Genomic DNA, 14881 nt, shown 5'->3' with positions numbered 1-14881 from the left:
CATACTGTGAGTCAGGCACTAAGCCAGAGGCTCAGAATACATTGGAGACTAAGACCCAGTCCCTGATCATAAGAAATATAGGGTTTAGGGAAAGACTGCCAAGAAGGCAGTGTTTATAGATGAGATTGATGTTCTACGACAATGCGACATGAAGCACATAATCCAGCTATTTTAGGGAGATACAAAAAACATCCAAGAAGCAAAGTTTAAAATGAAAAACAAGGGGGAAGAGGCATCGCAGTCATGGAGAGAGCTTTATATAGAAGTTAGGGATATGCAAAGGCTCAGAGATATGGGAGAGGATGGTGCATTCAAGATGCTGCGTAAAGTTGAAGGGCAAGTGGTGAATTGAGATTGATGAGGAAAACAGTGGCCAGGTCATGAGAGGTCTTAACAACTGGTCTATGTAATTAAGACTGCATCCTGTGGCAACAGCAATTCCTTGAAAGAGATTAAGCAGGGAAATGATATGACTGGACTTGAACCTTAAAAGATCACTCAAGCTAAAATGTGGAAAATGGATTATGGGGTATCAGGAGTTGGGGTGGAGGATAAACTGTTTTGAGACTGTATAATTTGCAAAAGAGTATTGGTAGCCTGAAATAAGTTTGCACTGGTGGTACAAACACAGGTACACGTTTCAAAGATACTACATATATGAAGGTAAAATCAAGAAGTCTTTGTGAGAGATTGGATGAAGGGAATAAGAAAAAGTAAAGCCGAAACTAATGCCCAGGTCTCTGGTTTAGCCAACTGGGCTTGTAGTGGTGTTGTTCACTGAAATAGGCAGAGTATTAGGAGTAATAGTTTATTAGAGTGATTAATGCTAGTCATTATAACAAACAACCCCAAAATCTCAGTGGCTTAATACAATAGAATATTTTGTGTTGCTCACAACAGAGTTTGATGAAGAAAAGACAGTTTTCCAAGTGGCAACTCAAGGATCTGGTTTCCTTCCATCATGTGGTTCTGCCATTTCAAAGTCCTTTGATTTAATTTGCATTGGTGGAAGAGGGATAAAGAGAAGTTATTTTTATCATTTTAAGTCATTAGCATTTTTAAAAAGTAGCAGTTATTGTTATCATGACTATTACAGAAGTAGGGTGCTACCATAAGAAACACCTAAAACACATGGCAAAGGCTAGCGGTCAAGTAGCAAGCAGGGAGAAACTTGATATTAGAGATTGAAGAGATGCTTATACATGTTATGCAGTGGCAAAAAGCTTGGAAAAATTATTTCCTGTAATAAATTGAAGAGCAGACCATATGCCCCAAGTGAATTGGCAGCTCTAGGTAGAGTTTGTCGGATAGATCCTTAGTTGTGTCTATTTGTTGTTAGTGGCCATCTTGAGGAAGTGAGGCAATGCAGACGAGACCTCAGGAAACAATTGGCTTTCAAAAAGCATGGCTGGAGTTGAGAAAATACAAGATAGTATGGTGATTAAATGAATGTGTGGGGTTAAAATGTATTTTAAGACATAACAGGATAAGAAGGTGTTCTTGACTGATCCACAGTACATTTCCATCGGTGGTTACAGGGTATCCCATCTACACCACATTCTAACTTGAACTCCACTTCTAATCCTAGAGCAATTCCTGTACTTTATCCTAAATTCTCATAAAGTTAGATGGCAAACCTCTTCAATGCAGGGGACGTCTTCTGCTTCTGTGTGTCCCCAGGGTTAAACAGAGATTGAACACACTGTAAGAGTGTATGTAATAAAGATTTTATTGATGTTTAACCACTATAGATGTTGAGATTGCTTGATTGGGAAATGAGATTCTGAGTAAAATACATGATATTAAATTTCAGAAATAGATTAGGTTTCCTTTTTAGGAAAAAAATTAGAAAAGAAAAAATTTCTGTTTCCCAGAGTTTTGGTGAACTTTACCAGAGAATTTTTAGAGCATTCTTCTGTAATTATTTTTATGTTAGTTTCCAGGCAGCTAACAATCCCCTCAGTTATAAGACTGTACTGTATAGGATATAAAACTACACAGCTATATCATAAAAATACTTAGATATTCCTATAATTGTATTTTTATATTCTGTTTTTATTTTTATTTCATCTATTAATAATATTTATACTAATAAACTACTAATAAGAGTACCTTCACTTGCATCATTGTTTAACTTTCACATTAATCATCACATCCTTACATGGCCTAGGAAGATAGGCTAGGAGGATATGTTTATCTCTACTTAGTGACAGATCTGGGATGAGAATTCAGTTTCTCTACTTTCCAGTCCCAAGATCTTGCACTATATGAGTTCAATCAATGCATTTGTGACATTTACATCTCAAGTAGTTAGCTCATAAAATCTTGCCAGTTTTTGTGTCTGCCTTCCTTTCCCCAGTTCCTTTGATATGTTTGAAATGAAGAATAATTACTCTCATCTAAATGGAAGTAACAAGTTGACACATCCATCAAACATTTATTTGGTAGATGGTTTAGAGGATTGAAGGAACACCTCCACCTAAGAAGCCCATTCAAATTGCCTGAAACCTTTTTCACTCAACGTGGCTGGCTTGATTCTGTGTCCAGTCTCAGAGTACTCTGGGAACCACACTGCACTTGCTGAATCTTAGAAGCAGCATTGCTCTTGGCAATAACTTTGTTCAGTCAGTAGGTGGGGGCAATTAGGGTAGGGGTATTCTCTTTGCCCCTGAAATCTCATCAATGTTATTTGTTTTCCATAGTTTTCTACAAGCAAAACTGACCGGCCAAGAGGACAAGTGGTCTAGGTAAAAGTACTGGATTGATTATCAGGGAGATGAATAATTTCAAACCACAGCAAATTTTAATCTTCAGAAATTGTATCAAAAAACCGTATTTATTTATTTTTTTAAAGTTCATGCAGGACCGGCCCAGTGGCATAGTGGTTAAGTTTGTGCACTCTGCTTCAGTGGCCCAGGGTTTGCAGGTTCGGATCCTGGGTGTGGACCTAACACCACTCATCAAGCGATGCTGTAGTGGCACCCACATAACATAGAGGAAGATAGACACAGATGTTAGCTCAGCAACAATCTTCCTCCAGCAAAACAAAAAGAGAAAGATTGACAACAGACATTAGCTCAGGGCTAATCTTCCTTACAAAAAAAAAAAAAGTACGTGCTACTAGCTGAAGTTATAATACAGGTAACTCTATTATTATTTTAGTAATGGTCAATCTGTATTTTAATTGTCTCTTTTTTGGTCAAATTTCAAATAATGACCTGTCCTTCTCATGAAAATAGAATAAAATAAGCCTTTGGAAACAAACAGAAAAGAACATGGTCTAATGAGGAATTCAAATGGGTGGTACTGGCTGTGGAGTTTGCACCCAATTCTGTACTCTAAATGGCACATTCTTAGTGATCAGATAATTTCAAAAATTGATTTAAAATTATGGAAAAAAGATAATTAGTTGTCAGCTGGAGATATTTCAGAGTTTTCCCTGCCAATTTTGAACTAGGTCCTGCACCCAACTTCCAAATACTTTGAAACAGTGCTTATATTTGAGAGTTTAATCTTTCCCAGAGAACATTATCAAGTCTCCAGGAAAGGAATGTCCCTTAGGAATACAGCACATGGTTTTAATTAAAGAGATCTGGACTGATCAGATGGTGTGCATTTACAATTAGGTTCGCCATCAGATAGCCATACATTTTAGAGACAAATTATTTAACTTTTCCATGTCAGTTTTCTCACCTATAAAATGGGAAAATAATGCCTGTGCCTTTTGCAGGAATTCTAAGGTGTCTAATGTATTTTTTCAATGGAAGAGGCATTTGGAAAATGTAATCTTGTTTAGTAAGGCAGGGCTTATCATTCTTATGTCCTATACATCATAATCTGCTAGCCATTGTGGACCTGGGGTACTTTGAAATGTGGCACGCTACTTTTTTTTTTTAGTTTCTATTTTCAAAATTGGCTCACAGCTTGGATATATTTGAGTAAAGCAGCTCTTCCTTATGGCCCCAATCATATGGCTCCTGAGCATATAGGGAAGAGTGTGAAAGAAAAGGGTGGGAAAACATAACATTAAAGATTCAAACTCCCTAGAGTTTTCTTGGCTTGAAGTATTCTCTCTAAAAAGAAAGAAAAAAAATCAGGAAAGAAAAGAAAAAGATCAGTCTGTTCCCTTGGCTATTAAGGTATTTTCCATGATCAGATTTACCTCCCTCATTTTTTTTACTTTCATTGTATGCCACTAAGAAATTAGATTAAACTTTATTAATCCCTCCTGGGCTCTGATTGTGTTTATATACACAGCTGGAAGCAGATATCTGCCCTTAAAGAGATGAGGTCCCCCAAATGCTTTCTTTGATTGACTGCCCTGTTTCAGATTCTGCTTTTCATTTATGTCACCTGTTAATGTATATGAACTCACAGAAATGATCATTGAGGAAATGTGCCCTGTTTGTGTGTAAGTAGCTCAGGGAAGCAAACCTAGCAAGTAGCATTTGGTTTCTCAGATAATGGTGCCATCTTCCTGGCACTGATGGAGACAATGAAATATTCATGAGTTTCTTAAAGGCTTTTGGAAAGCGTATGTACTGGAATGGAACTTTAATGAGCCAATCTCTTCTGGTTTCATGCCAGGCAGGGGCTTTTAAATAATTAAGGTGTGACAAGCCAGAGTTTACACAGGAGGAGGTGGAAAGAAGCAGTCCTTCAGCATTGGAAATGTTTCCCTGCCATATTGAAATGAACACCCATCTGGTCCAAGTTCTCTTACATTCCTTCAAGTATTTTCTTTAAAAACCTCATGGCACCCAATGCATTGAATTGTTTTGATAAAAACCTAATGAAGGAATACTGAGCTACTTCAAAGATGTTTGGAAATCATTCAATTAGCCTGTATTGAATGTGAGCATCACTGTGTTAGACATTGGGGAGAAAAACAGGACAACTGTACCTCAAGATTTCTGCCTTCTAGCACTCTTTGACTAATGGGAAAGCATTGGAAAAAATTACTCTGTGATCAGTTGCTAAATTGTGTAGTGCTTTAAATGCTTAAGGGAGAGATATACTGAGCACTGTTGAGTCAAGGAAGTTTTCATGGATGATGGGAGACTTACTTTGGGCCTTGGAGAAGTTATTAGACTTGCATAAGCAGAGGAGAAAATATAAGTTCATCTTAAGAGGAATAAGAAAATGAGCAAAAGTAATAGAGAAGGGAATGCACAAAACATAGAGTGTGAATATTCTGCGATGCTGTATCATCAATAGACATATACAAAATAACTTCCCTATTTTTCACACACAAAAATATATAAATAAAATGAGTCTATGTCCTAAAGGAAACATTCAGTTATTTGGGTACAGTATTGGCTTATCATGATGTCCAGATTCTATGAAAGGTGAGTTACTCCCCGGGAGAGACTGATTCAGTCTTTGAGTACAGTAGACAAACCGAGGAGTTTTTATGTGTGTGGATCATTCACATCAGATCATGAAAGCAGACATTTTCACAGCTTTACATTAAATATGCAAAATCTCATGGTTCTTTCATAAGAGAAAGTGTTCATGCTGCTTGCCTTGGTCACCCATACATTATCCTCAGAGTTGTCAGTCTGTGGCTTTCTCTGCAAGGCTGGGCTTTGCCTATATTTAATGGCTATATTTGCTTGTTTATATTTCTTCTTTCACTTAACTAAGCACCCACTCTGTACAGAATGCAAGGTTTTAAAAACCTACCCCCCTCCTTCCTTTTGTCTTACAATCTAGTTTAGAGAAATATATAGGTAAGAATATTTATAAAAAGTCACCCATAGTTTAACTGGTCAAAGATATCATAGTTAATATATTTTTTGTTTATTTTATTGAAATTACATTGGTTTATAACATTATATAAATTTCAGATGTACATCACCATATTTCAACTTCAGTATAGACTGCATTGTGTTCACCACCAAAAGTCTAGATTCCATCCGTCACCATATGTACGTGCCTCTTTACCCCTTTTGCCCTCCCTCAATCCCCTTCCCCTCTGGTAACCACCACTCTGTTCTCCTTATCTATGTGTTTGATTATCTTCCACATATGAGTAAAGTCATAAGGTATTTGTTTTTCTCGTCTGACTTACTTCGCTTAGCATAATACCCTCAAGATCCATCCATGTTGCAAATGGCCAGATTTCATTGTCTTTTATGGCAGAGTAGTATTCCATTGTGTATAAATACCACATCTTCTTTATCCATTCATCCTTTTCTGGTGGACACTTAGTTTGCTTCTAAGTCTTGATTATTGTGAATATTGCTGCAGTGAACATAGGGGTGCATGTATCTTTTTGAAGTAGTGTTTTCATGTTCTTTGGATAAATACCCAGAAGTAGAATTGCTGGATCATATGATACTTCTATTTTTAATATTTTGAGAAATCTCCATACTGTTTTCTATAGTGGCCACACCAGTTTTCACTCCCGCCAGCAGTGTATGAGAGTTCCCTTTCCTCCACATCCTCTCCAACACTTATTTTTTCTTGCCTTTTAAATGAGAGCCATTCGACAGATGTGAGGTGATATCTCATTGTAATTTTGATTATCTTACACCATACACAAAAATTAACACAAAATGGATTAAAGGCTTAAATGTAAGACCTGAAACCATAAAATTCCTGGAAGAAAACAGGCAGTATGCTCTTTGACATCAGTCTTAGAAGTATCTTTTTGAATATCATGTCTCCTTGGGTAAGGGAAACAAAAGAAAAAATAAATAAATGAGACTACACTAAACTAAAAAGCATTTGCATGGCAAGAGAAACCATCAACAAAATGAAATGATAACCCACCAACTGGGAGAAAATATTTGCAAATCTTATATCTGACAAGGGATAATGCATTAATATCCAAAATATATAAAGAACTCATATAACTCAACAACAAAAACATGAACAACTTTATCAAAAAATGGGCAGAGAATATGAACAGATATTTTTCCAGAGAAGATATACAGATGGCCAACAGGCACAGCTAATATTATGGTGAATTTTCATTTAGCTTTTTTATCCTCTACGGCATATATAAATGATTTATTTATTTAATACAATTGCAATCCTGTCAAATATATTTGGTATGCTAATTTTTCCACTTTGTGCTATGTTAAAAAAAATTTTCCCACGTCATTTTTAAAACATACTTAATCTCCACATAACATGCTATAATTTATTGAAATATTCCCTATTCTTGAATATTTACACTTTGTAATTTCATTATTGCCGTTAATAGTTTGATAAACATCACTCAACATCGATCTATAATGCAGTGCTTATTTTCTCAGGGCAAATTCCAAGATGTGAAATGTCTGGATCAAAATGCATCAACATTTTTAATGATTTGAGCACATATTGCCAAACTATTCTCCTAAAAATACCAATTTATCATCTATTCAATGTATGAGAAGGCCCATCTATTTCGTAAAAGATTCCTTGTCAACTTGGATGTTATCTTTTAAAAAGATCTTTACCAATTTGAGAAGTGAAAATAATGTCATTGTTTTTACTTGCATTATTTATAAAATTGAACATTTTCTCTTTTATTTAACAGATATTTGTGTGTGTGTATATATGTGAGAGAGAGAGTTGTTTCATGAGGACCTTTACCCACTTTCTATTTCTGTGAATAGACTTTAGTAACTATTAACAACAATTTTTACTTTTAAGGTCCCCATAAAACTTCTGATAATGATAGATTTCATCTGGAGATTACTGAAGAATTTTAGTCAGGACTTATTTAACCCCAAATGTGTACATTGTAGGAAAAAATTGGAATCTCATTACTTCTCTTTCCCACATTTTAAAATAGGTTCAAATTACGAGACAGGAGCTTTAGAGGCTGGTCATCTTCTTCTAATAACTGGTTTGATTTTCAAACTCAAAATCTATTTGTTGGTCTACATCTCTTTATAACACACAACCTTCTACTTCGTAGGAGCTATTGAAATTCAGACATAAACTTCCAGAAGAAAATGCCTATTTTTTATTTTTTTTTTTAATGACAGAAAATGGTTCATTTTATTATATTATAAAGAGAGAATTTTTCTCTGAATGCAGGGAACTATTTAATAAACATGATTCCAACTTGGGAGTCTTTAGCTTGCTCATTCATCCCCCTGGCTCCCACAAGCCTGAGGAAAGGGCATCATTCCCCACGGCCGTAATGTCTCCTCTCCATTACATTCTTCCACTTCACCTACAGTTCTCCATGAAGCAGAGTCCATTTTTTTTGTTAATCTTTCAGTGCAAAAATCTTATTTTCATCTGTTTTTCCTATGTCATTCACAGCTTTAAAAAATCCATCTTCCCTCAAGCAGGAGAAAAGCGGCCCTGCCTTTACAATACCTATCACATTTTTTAAAAACAACACCTAATTTGTAGAGCTGGGAAGAGGGAATCTTGCTATTCTAGAAAAGGCTGGATCGTTTGTTATAATGCAGCAAAGAAAAAAATGTGTTTTTATTAAAAGAGTTTATATCTAGACTCATAAATAAGATCCCTGATGGACCCGACCTAACGGCATTATTATTCTCTAAACGCCTCATTAAAAGAAAGCTACCACTTGTCAGTGAAATAATGTCCAAGGCCCTGGAGAGCAAGGCTATCTGGCATACAACTCTAAATGAGTTCCTTCTGTCTTGGGGAAACAAAAATCAGCCTTGGTTTTAGCTAGTGTGGAGGAAGCTACAGTTTGGGAGTTATGGATAGAAAGATCCCACACTTGTCACTGCTTCAAAATGTCTACTGTTATTGAGAATGTCACAGAATGTTATTGAGAATACACAGATGAAAATGTAATCACATTCATGAAGAAACACACAAGTACACATAAAAAAAACTGTACACTCACTGTGACCAAATTAACTCTAGAGGAGAATTCACTCTAAGGTGGATCAATCTTGGAATCCACATAAGGAAGTATACATTAGTGATACTTACTTTGCTCATTAGTTACTCAAGTAACTGTTTATTTATTTATTTTTTGAGGAAGATTAACCCTGAGTTAACATCTGCCACTAATCCTCCTCTTTTGGCTGAGGAAGACTGGCCCTGAGCTAACATCCGTTCCCATCTTCCTCTACTTCATATGTGGGATGCCTGCCACAGCATAGCCTGATGAGTGGTGCCATGTCCGTACCCGAGATCCGAACCAGCGAACCCCTGGCCGCAGGAGCCGACCATGTGTACTTAACCACTGCACCACCAGGCCGGCCCCTCAAGTAACTGTTTATAAGCCAGTTTTGTCAACAAAGCAGGTCCGAGACCAGAAATTTGTGGACTGCCTTCTAATGAGGTCCTGTATCTAATGTAAGGAGTTGAGGAGAGCTGGTCCTGCAATTGTAGTCAGTAGTTCCTGATCCTTGGCAATAAACACTTAGCTCTTGTGCCCTTCTAAGCTTAAAATGAGGCTGCCCTTGACGGTGAGATTACTTTTCTCCATTTCCTTGCCCTTACTCTATTCTTTGCCTGCCCCTTTTTCATTCCTGACTTTCACCCAAATCCTCCTTTCTGTACGCAGGGTTGACCTTTGCTTGATTTGTACTTGTATACCCTAATCTCGCTCTTGGTCAACTTGATCAGTCCTCTATTTCCTATTCACAAACTGTAAATCTGGCTGCTCACACCCAATATTAGATGTATTAGCCAAACTTCTAAGCTTTCCCTTCGAAATGTCTCTGGAACCTGATTATTTCACAGCACCCCCACTGTTGCCACTCTGGTCTAAGCCACCATCACTGCTTTCCTGCTTTGTTTCAGATTATCTCTGCAATGGTCATTCTGTTTCCACTCTTGCTTCATCTGACAATCGGAAAGATCCTTATCTTCCTGACCTCATTTTCTATTAACCCCCATCATTCTACTCCAGTCATAGTGGCCTCCTTAGTGTTCCTCAAACTTGCCAACACAACTCCTGTATTAGGGTTTTTATAATCTCTCTTCCCTCTACCTGGAAGGTTCTTCCTCAGAAAAACCTCATGGTCATTTTTTCGCATTCCTTAGGTATATTACCAGAGATTCTTTCTCTGACCTTCTTGTATAAAACAGTGCCCTATGTATCTCCATCGCCCTTCTCTGCATCACCTTTTATCATAATACTTCTCATCTTCAAAGAGAGCATATATTTATTGTTTCCCTCTTCTTCTAGAATGCAATCTCCATGAGGGAAAGGATTTTTATCTTTTTTCAATTTTTGCTACTTAATCTCCCAGTGTTTAAAACAGTACCTGGCACAGAGTGACCCCATAATAAGAAAGTGGTGAATAAAGGAACGCATAAACTAATAAGTGAACGTATAGTCTTTCTACCTCTGTCTTACTTCATTGTATTGGAAGTAATACCTCTAGGTGTCTCAACACTTAAATATTAAAAGGAAATTTCAATCTCATTCTCAGTTGTTCAGGAAGGAAAATAAAAATACAAGGCAATATGCTGGCTACCAAGTTGCCAGATGCCTAATAGGTAAAAGGAATATTTCTGGCATGATATATTTATTTGCTCATACCATCTCATCCCCCTCATTGAGGCAACTTAGAAAAGATAAGAGAATGAAGTTAGTAGTAAAGAAAATGAGACAAATGGGAAACAAGATCAGGAAAGGAAGAAATGAACCTGCAGGTGAGTTGTGCATCTAGCTTTAGTTGTCCTAGTTTAAAAGGAACAAGGGAATACAGATCAACATGAGATTCACAGTGTCCATGAAGACAAACAAGCTGATGCAAGAAGTAGAGCTATTCGTGATGCTGAGATGTGAGTGACACATCCTGTGTTGATCGATTTCCTTGAAAATATCCCTTTGCTATATCTACTAACACGAAGACTAGAATAAAGGGAGAAGATGCCAGGAGGATGCTCTGACCTCAGGCAAAATAACTGGGAATACCAGGTGTGTGATTTGCTAGTATTTCATACTTATCAAAGCCTTTTATGTTGTAAGTTCTTTCTAGTTTCCTGTTTTCCCTGCCAACGAGGATACTCCATGATGACTATTAAGCTAACTATTTTATCCCCATTTCCTGGTACAGTATGGCATTAATAAATATTTGAGGACAAAGGAATGAATGAGTGAATAAATGAAGGTTAAAGTAAGAGGATAAAGACATTTTAGTGCCTGTGCTGAGACATGGTGCTTGTTGGAGCTGGAGAGAGTGACCCAGGACAGGTCAGGTCCAGGTTTGGGTTAATGGTGGGTATATCTACAACTTGCAAAGACAGTAGGACTATATTGAATAAACTTCAAACAATCAAATGGCTCCCTGCTCTGTAATGCAAGTCTGGCCAGCTCAAGAGAAGCTCTGGTTTTAAAAGTCAGTATATTGATGTGGCAGATCTTAATGAAGAAGTTCATGTTTATAGGCATTGTTCTTAAATTCTGGAATTCTTGGACATATGAATGTGTTCCAATTGCTGGGTGTCACCTACTCCCAGGAATAGTGCCCTTGGCTTAGGATGGGCCTGAAACCTGACTTTTGTCCTCTGCCTAGCTTGAATTTTGATCACTTTCATTTATTATGAGAACCTGCTTTTTAGCAAGCATTTTCTGGATATTTGGAACAAAGTGAAAAATAGATCCACATTCTGCCCTCACAAAGCTCAAGTTCATAGAGTAGTAAACAAAATCGAAAATTTGAAACTTTCCTGCACCTTATGGGATGATTTCTTGGGAAACTCATTGGCCTTCTAGCCAGTTGCCTCTCTACCAGGCTGACTATTCAGTTTCCACTTCAAGCTGCTAACTCAACCCAGAGCCTTACTTGCCTCGGGGTCAGCCTCTCATGTCGGGCTTCCCAGTACTCACCCTGAGAACCAGCCCTCTGGGCAAGCGTATTACTAGTCTGAGGATCATTTCAGGTCTTCCAACGATTGTCCGACTCCAGATCATTCCCCGACCCCCAAGCCTGCTCTCTTTTATTGCTGCAGTAGACAGTATGATTTATTGTTCTTGAAAGACAGGATGAATTCAGCAGAACTCAGCTCTGATACTCATCAGGAATATGACCTTGCAAAATTATTTAACCTCTCTGATCCACAGTCTGTAAATAGGAATAATAGACCTTCCTCTAAAGGTTTCTGTGACAAAGAAGATGAGTTGTTATTCTATCACAGTGCCTGGCATAACCGCTCCTGTTTTCTTTCTCAGTTCCTGTGAATATAAATATGGCCAGTGAACTATGCCTGAAGGAAGGAAGTAGAAACGTAGGAAAACTGAAAGAAAGTTCACTGAATTTGCAAATTAAGATGATTCTACTGGAGATTACCCTTAAGTAAGTTATCAAAAGCTGTAAATTATTAGTAATATTTGGGATAAAGTGACTTATCCCTTGGGAAATGTAGACAATAATGTAATTCTCCAAATCACTCTTGCTTATTATCTTGTATTCATTTCACACTTCAAGATACAGTGACCTAAATGCTATGTAGGAATAAATTTACATAACTAGGAACCACCGTGACTATTAATTGTTTGGAATTTAAATTTATCAAGATGCTTATTAACCTATCTCTGTATAACACTCATATAAAATATTTAGCAATTAAATATAAAGTTAAAGAAAACAACCTTTTCCAGAAAGGAGAAAAAGATAATTTCTCTCATTTTTCTCTGAATAATGCCAGTTTCTGTGTGTGTTTTTTTGAATAGCAGTGAAGTTTGGGGTGCCGTTGTCCTCTTTAACCATTGATTTGCATTTGAAATTCTCCAACTAGTGTAGTGTAAAGTGGCAATTTAGTTATATTTTTATTCAATCAATCCCCTACACTTGCTCACACTTGCTGTTCCTGAGGCTATGAGTCTTTATTAAGGTTATAAAATGCTTCGACCTTCATAAAAGGCACAGTGACTTCCCTTGAGGTCCAAAGCATTAATGATGAGGTGAAATGCAAAATCATTATCGGAGGGCAGCATCTTTTCTACCAAGAAGCTATTCAAATCACCTGATTGAAAGGCAAACCTATCCAAAAGCTAATAAAAAATTCTCCCTGGCAGTTGAAATATTGGGCGAATTACTTTTCAACCTATGATGGGATGTTAACTGGGTGACAGCCAAATGATGCTACCAGTTCACTGGATTCTATCTCTGTAAGGTGGGTAATTGATGATCTTCGGGTCTAGAGGCCAAAAGTTGTCTGTGAGTTTGCAATGAGAAACTTCACTGTGGAAATGGGCCAGTGGTGAGTGTTTATTACTTGCCATTGTTTCGGCACCAATGGCTTTAAGAGAAAAGATGTGCTTCATTCAGGGTTAGCATCACATTTGCATTCAAGTGTTCATGTAAGTGCATGGGTAGAATATTGAGTGTTGGCAACATGAGAAAATGTCACTTATGTGAAAATCAGCTCATAAAGGCAGTCTCCCCTCTTCCCTTCTAAGACAAAGCTGTGCACTCATGTACGTAATACCCACAGGTGATGGTGGTGAGAAATAAGTGTCTCTAGCAAAACCAATCTGTTTATTTCATCCTAGATTTGAACACTGTATTAAAAAGAGGCTCAAGTATTTGAGAGCTTGGAAAGTCCATCTTGATCGATCTTTACCCCACCTTCATATATATAAACTTACTCATTTTTTGCATCATGGAAGAAAACAGCTCTTTATGAATACATCAAAAGCAAAATTCCTTATTAACAATTAACATATTTATAATGAAGTAGGTCTTCTTGGTCTTCTGTTGAATAACACAATGATTTGATATATTATCAGAAAGGCAAAGAATGTCCTACTTAAAATGGATCTAAAAAAATCATCTGGTTCATGGATTCCTACCTAGTTCATCAGTCCACAGAGGACCACCAATCTATAACGGTGGAAATGAAGGTTGATAACAACTTTCAATATTTCAATATTTCATAAAACTTGCTGGAGATCATACATTTCCCGTTTGGTGTAAGGATCAACTTTATTTGCTTTTGGCTGGTTTGATACCGACTCAAGGCACAAGTAATACTGTTATTTGTGTTCTCTGTGTTATTCAGAAGCTCTGGTTGGCAGTAAACTAACTTATGGGAAGTATATAGAGTCTGAGCTTTCTCTTCAGGTTGGAGAACTAAACTTAACCCTTAATGACAATGTAGTTCTCAATACGGTTGAGTATTTTCTCTTACAAACTAGGCATTCAAGCACAAGAAGCAGCACTAGTGCCCACTTTTTCAGTACTAACACTAAAATTGGAATGATACAGAGACTATTAGCCTCACCCCTGAGTAGGAATGACATGCAAATTCATGGAGCCTTCCATACTTTTAAAAGGAAAGGCTATTCCAACACAGAGACTATTTTTGTCCTAGAATTTGCCATCTTATAAAGTAAAATTTTCCATTTGGCCAATCGACAGGATTTTCTTGTAAGTCATTTGGACATAGGTCACTTGTAGGAAATTTAAACTCTAATAATGATGAGAGCTACACTGAATAATAATAGTGCTGAAATTAACTTGTCTATCTTCATTTGGTTTAAATTTTAAATGTTTCTAAAAAGACACTGTTTGGGGGAATGGAGCAGAGGGGTGGGCAATTTCTTTTCTAAGTACAAAATAAATGAACATGCATAGGATGCCCAAAACCAAAACCAAAAACAAAAACCAAGAGTGGACTGAGAAACAAGAGAAATGGCTTTTGGTAATGACTCAGTTAATATCTATGGCAATTTTAAAAAATCGTTTTATTTACCTAAGTTTTTCATTTCTAATCATACCAGATAATTTCTAAGGGCTCTTTTAGATCTGAACTTCAGAGATGAAGCTACATTTTTGGTTGCTGAGTGTGCTCATTAGTCACAAGAAAGACATTTAGGAGATTGGGACCCTAGAGTTATTTATGCTGGGATTTTAAGCATATTGAATGCAGAAGATCTTCCTAGATACCCAGCAATCTTATCCCCTCACTTTTGTGGGAGTAGTTTTAAGGG

The 14881-nt window shown here is 37.0% G+C and overlaps 1 non-coding gene across 1 annotated transcript; it reads left to right on the top strand.

Moving 5' to 3' along the window:
- Positions 1–14112: 14112 nt before the first annotated feature.
- On the top strand, positions 14113–14219 carry LOC124245230 (U6 spliceosomal RNA). The gene has a single exon (XR_006890230.1). It is a non-coding gene; the product is annotated as a U6 spliceosomal RNA (small nuclear RNA).
- The last annotated feature ends 662 nt before the right edge of the window (positions 14220–14881 follow it).

The sequence above is a fragment of the Equus quagga genome, chromosome 9, assembly GCF_021613505.1.
Source record: "Equus quagga isolate Etosha38 chromosome 9, UCLA_HA_Equagga_1.0, whole genome shotgun sequence".
NCBI classification, from domain to species: Eukaryota; Metazoa; Chordata; class Mammalia; order Perissodactyla; family Equidae; genus Equus; species Equus quagga.
This window is presented reverse-complemented; position numbering and strand designations above follow the sequence as displayed.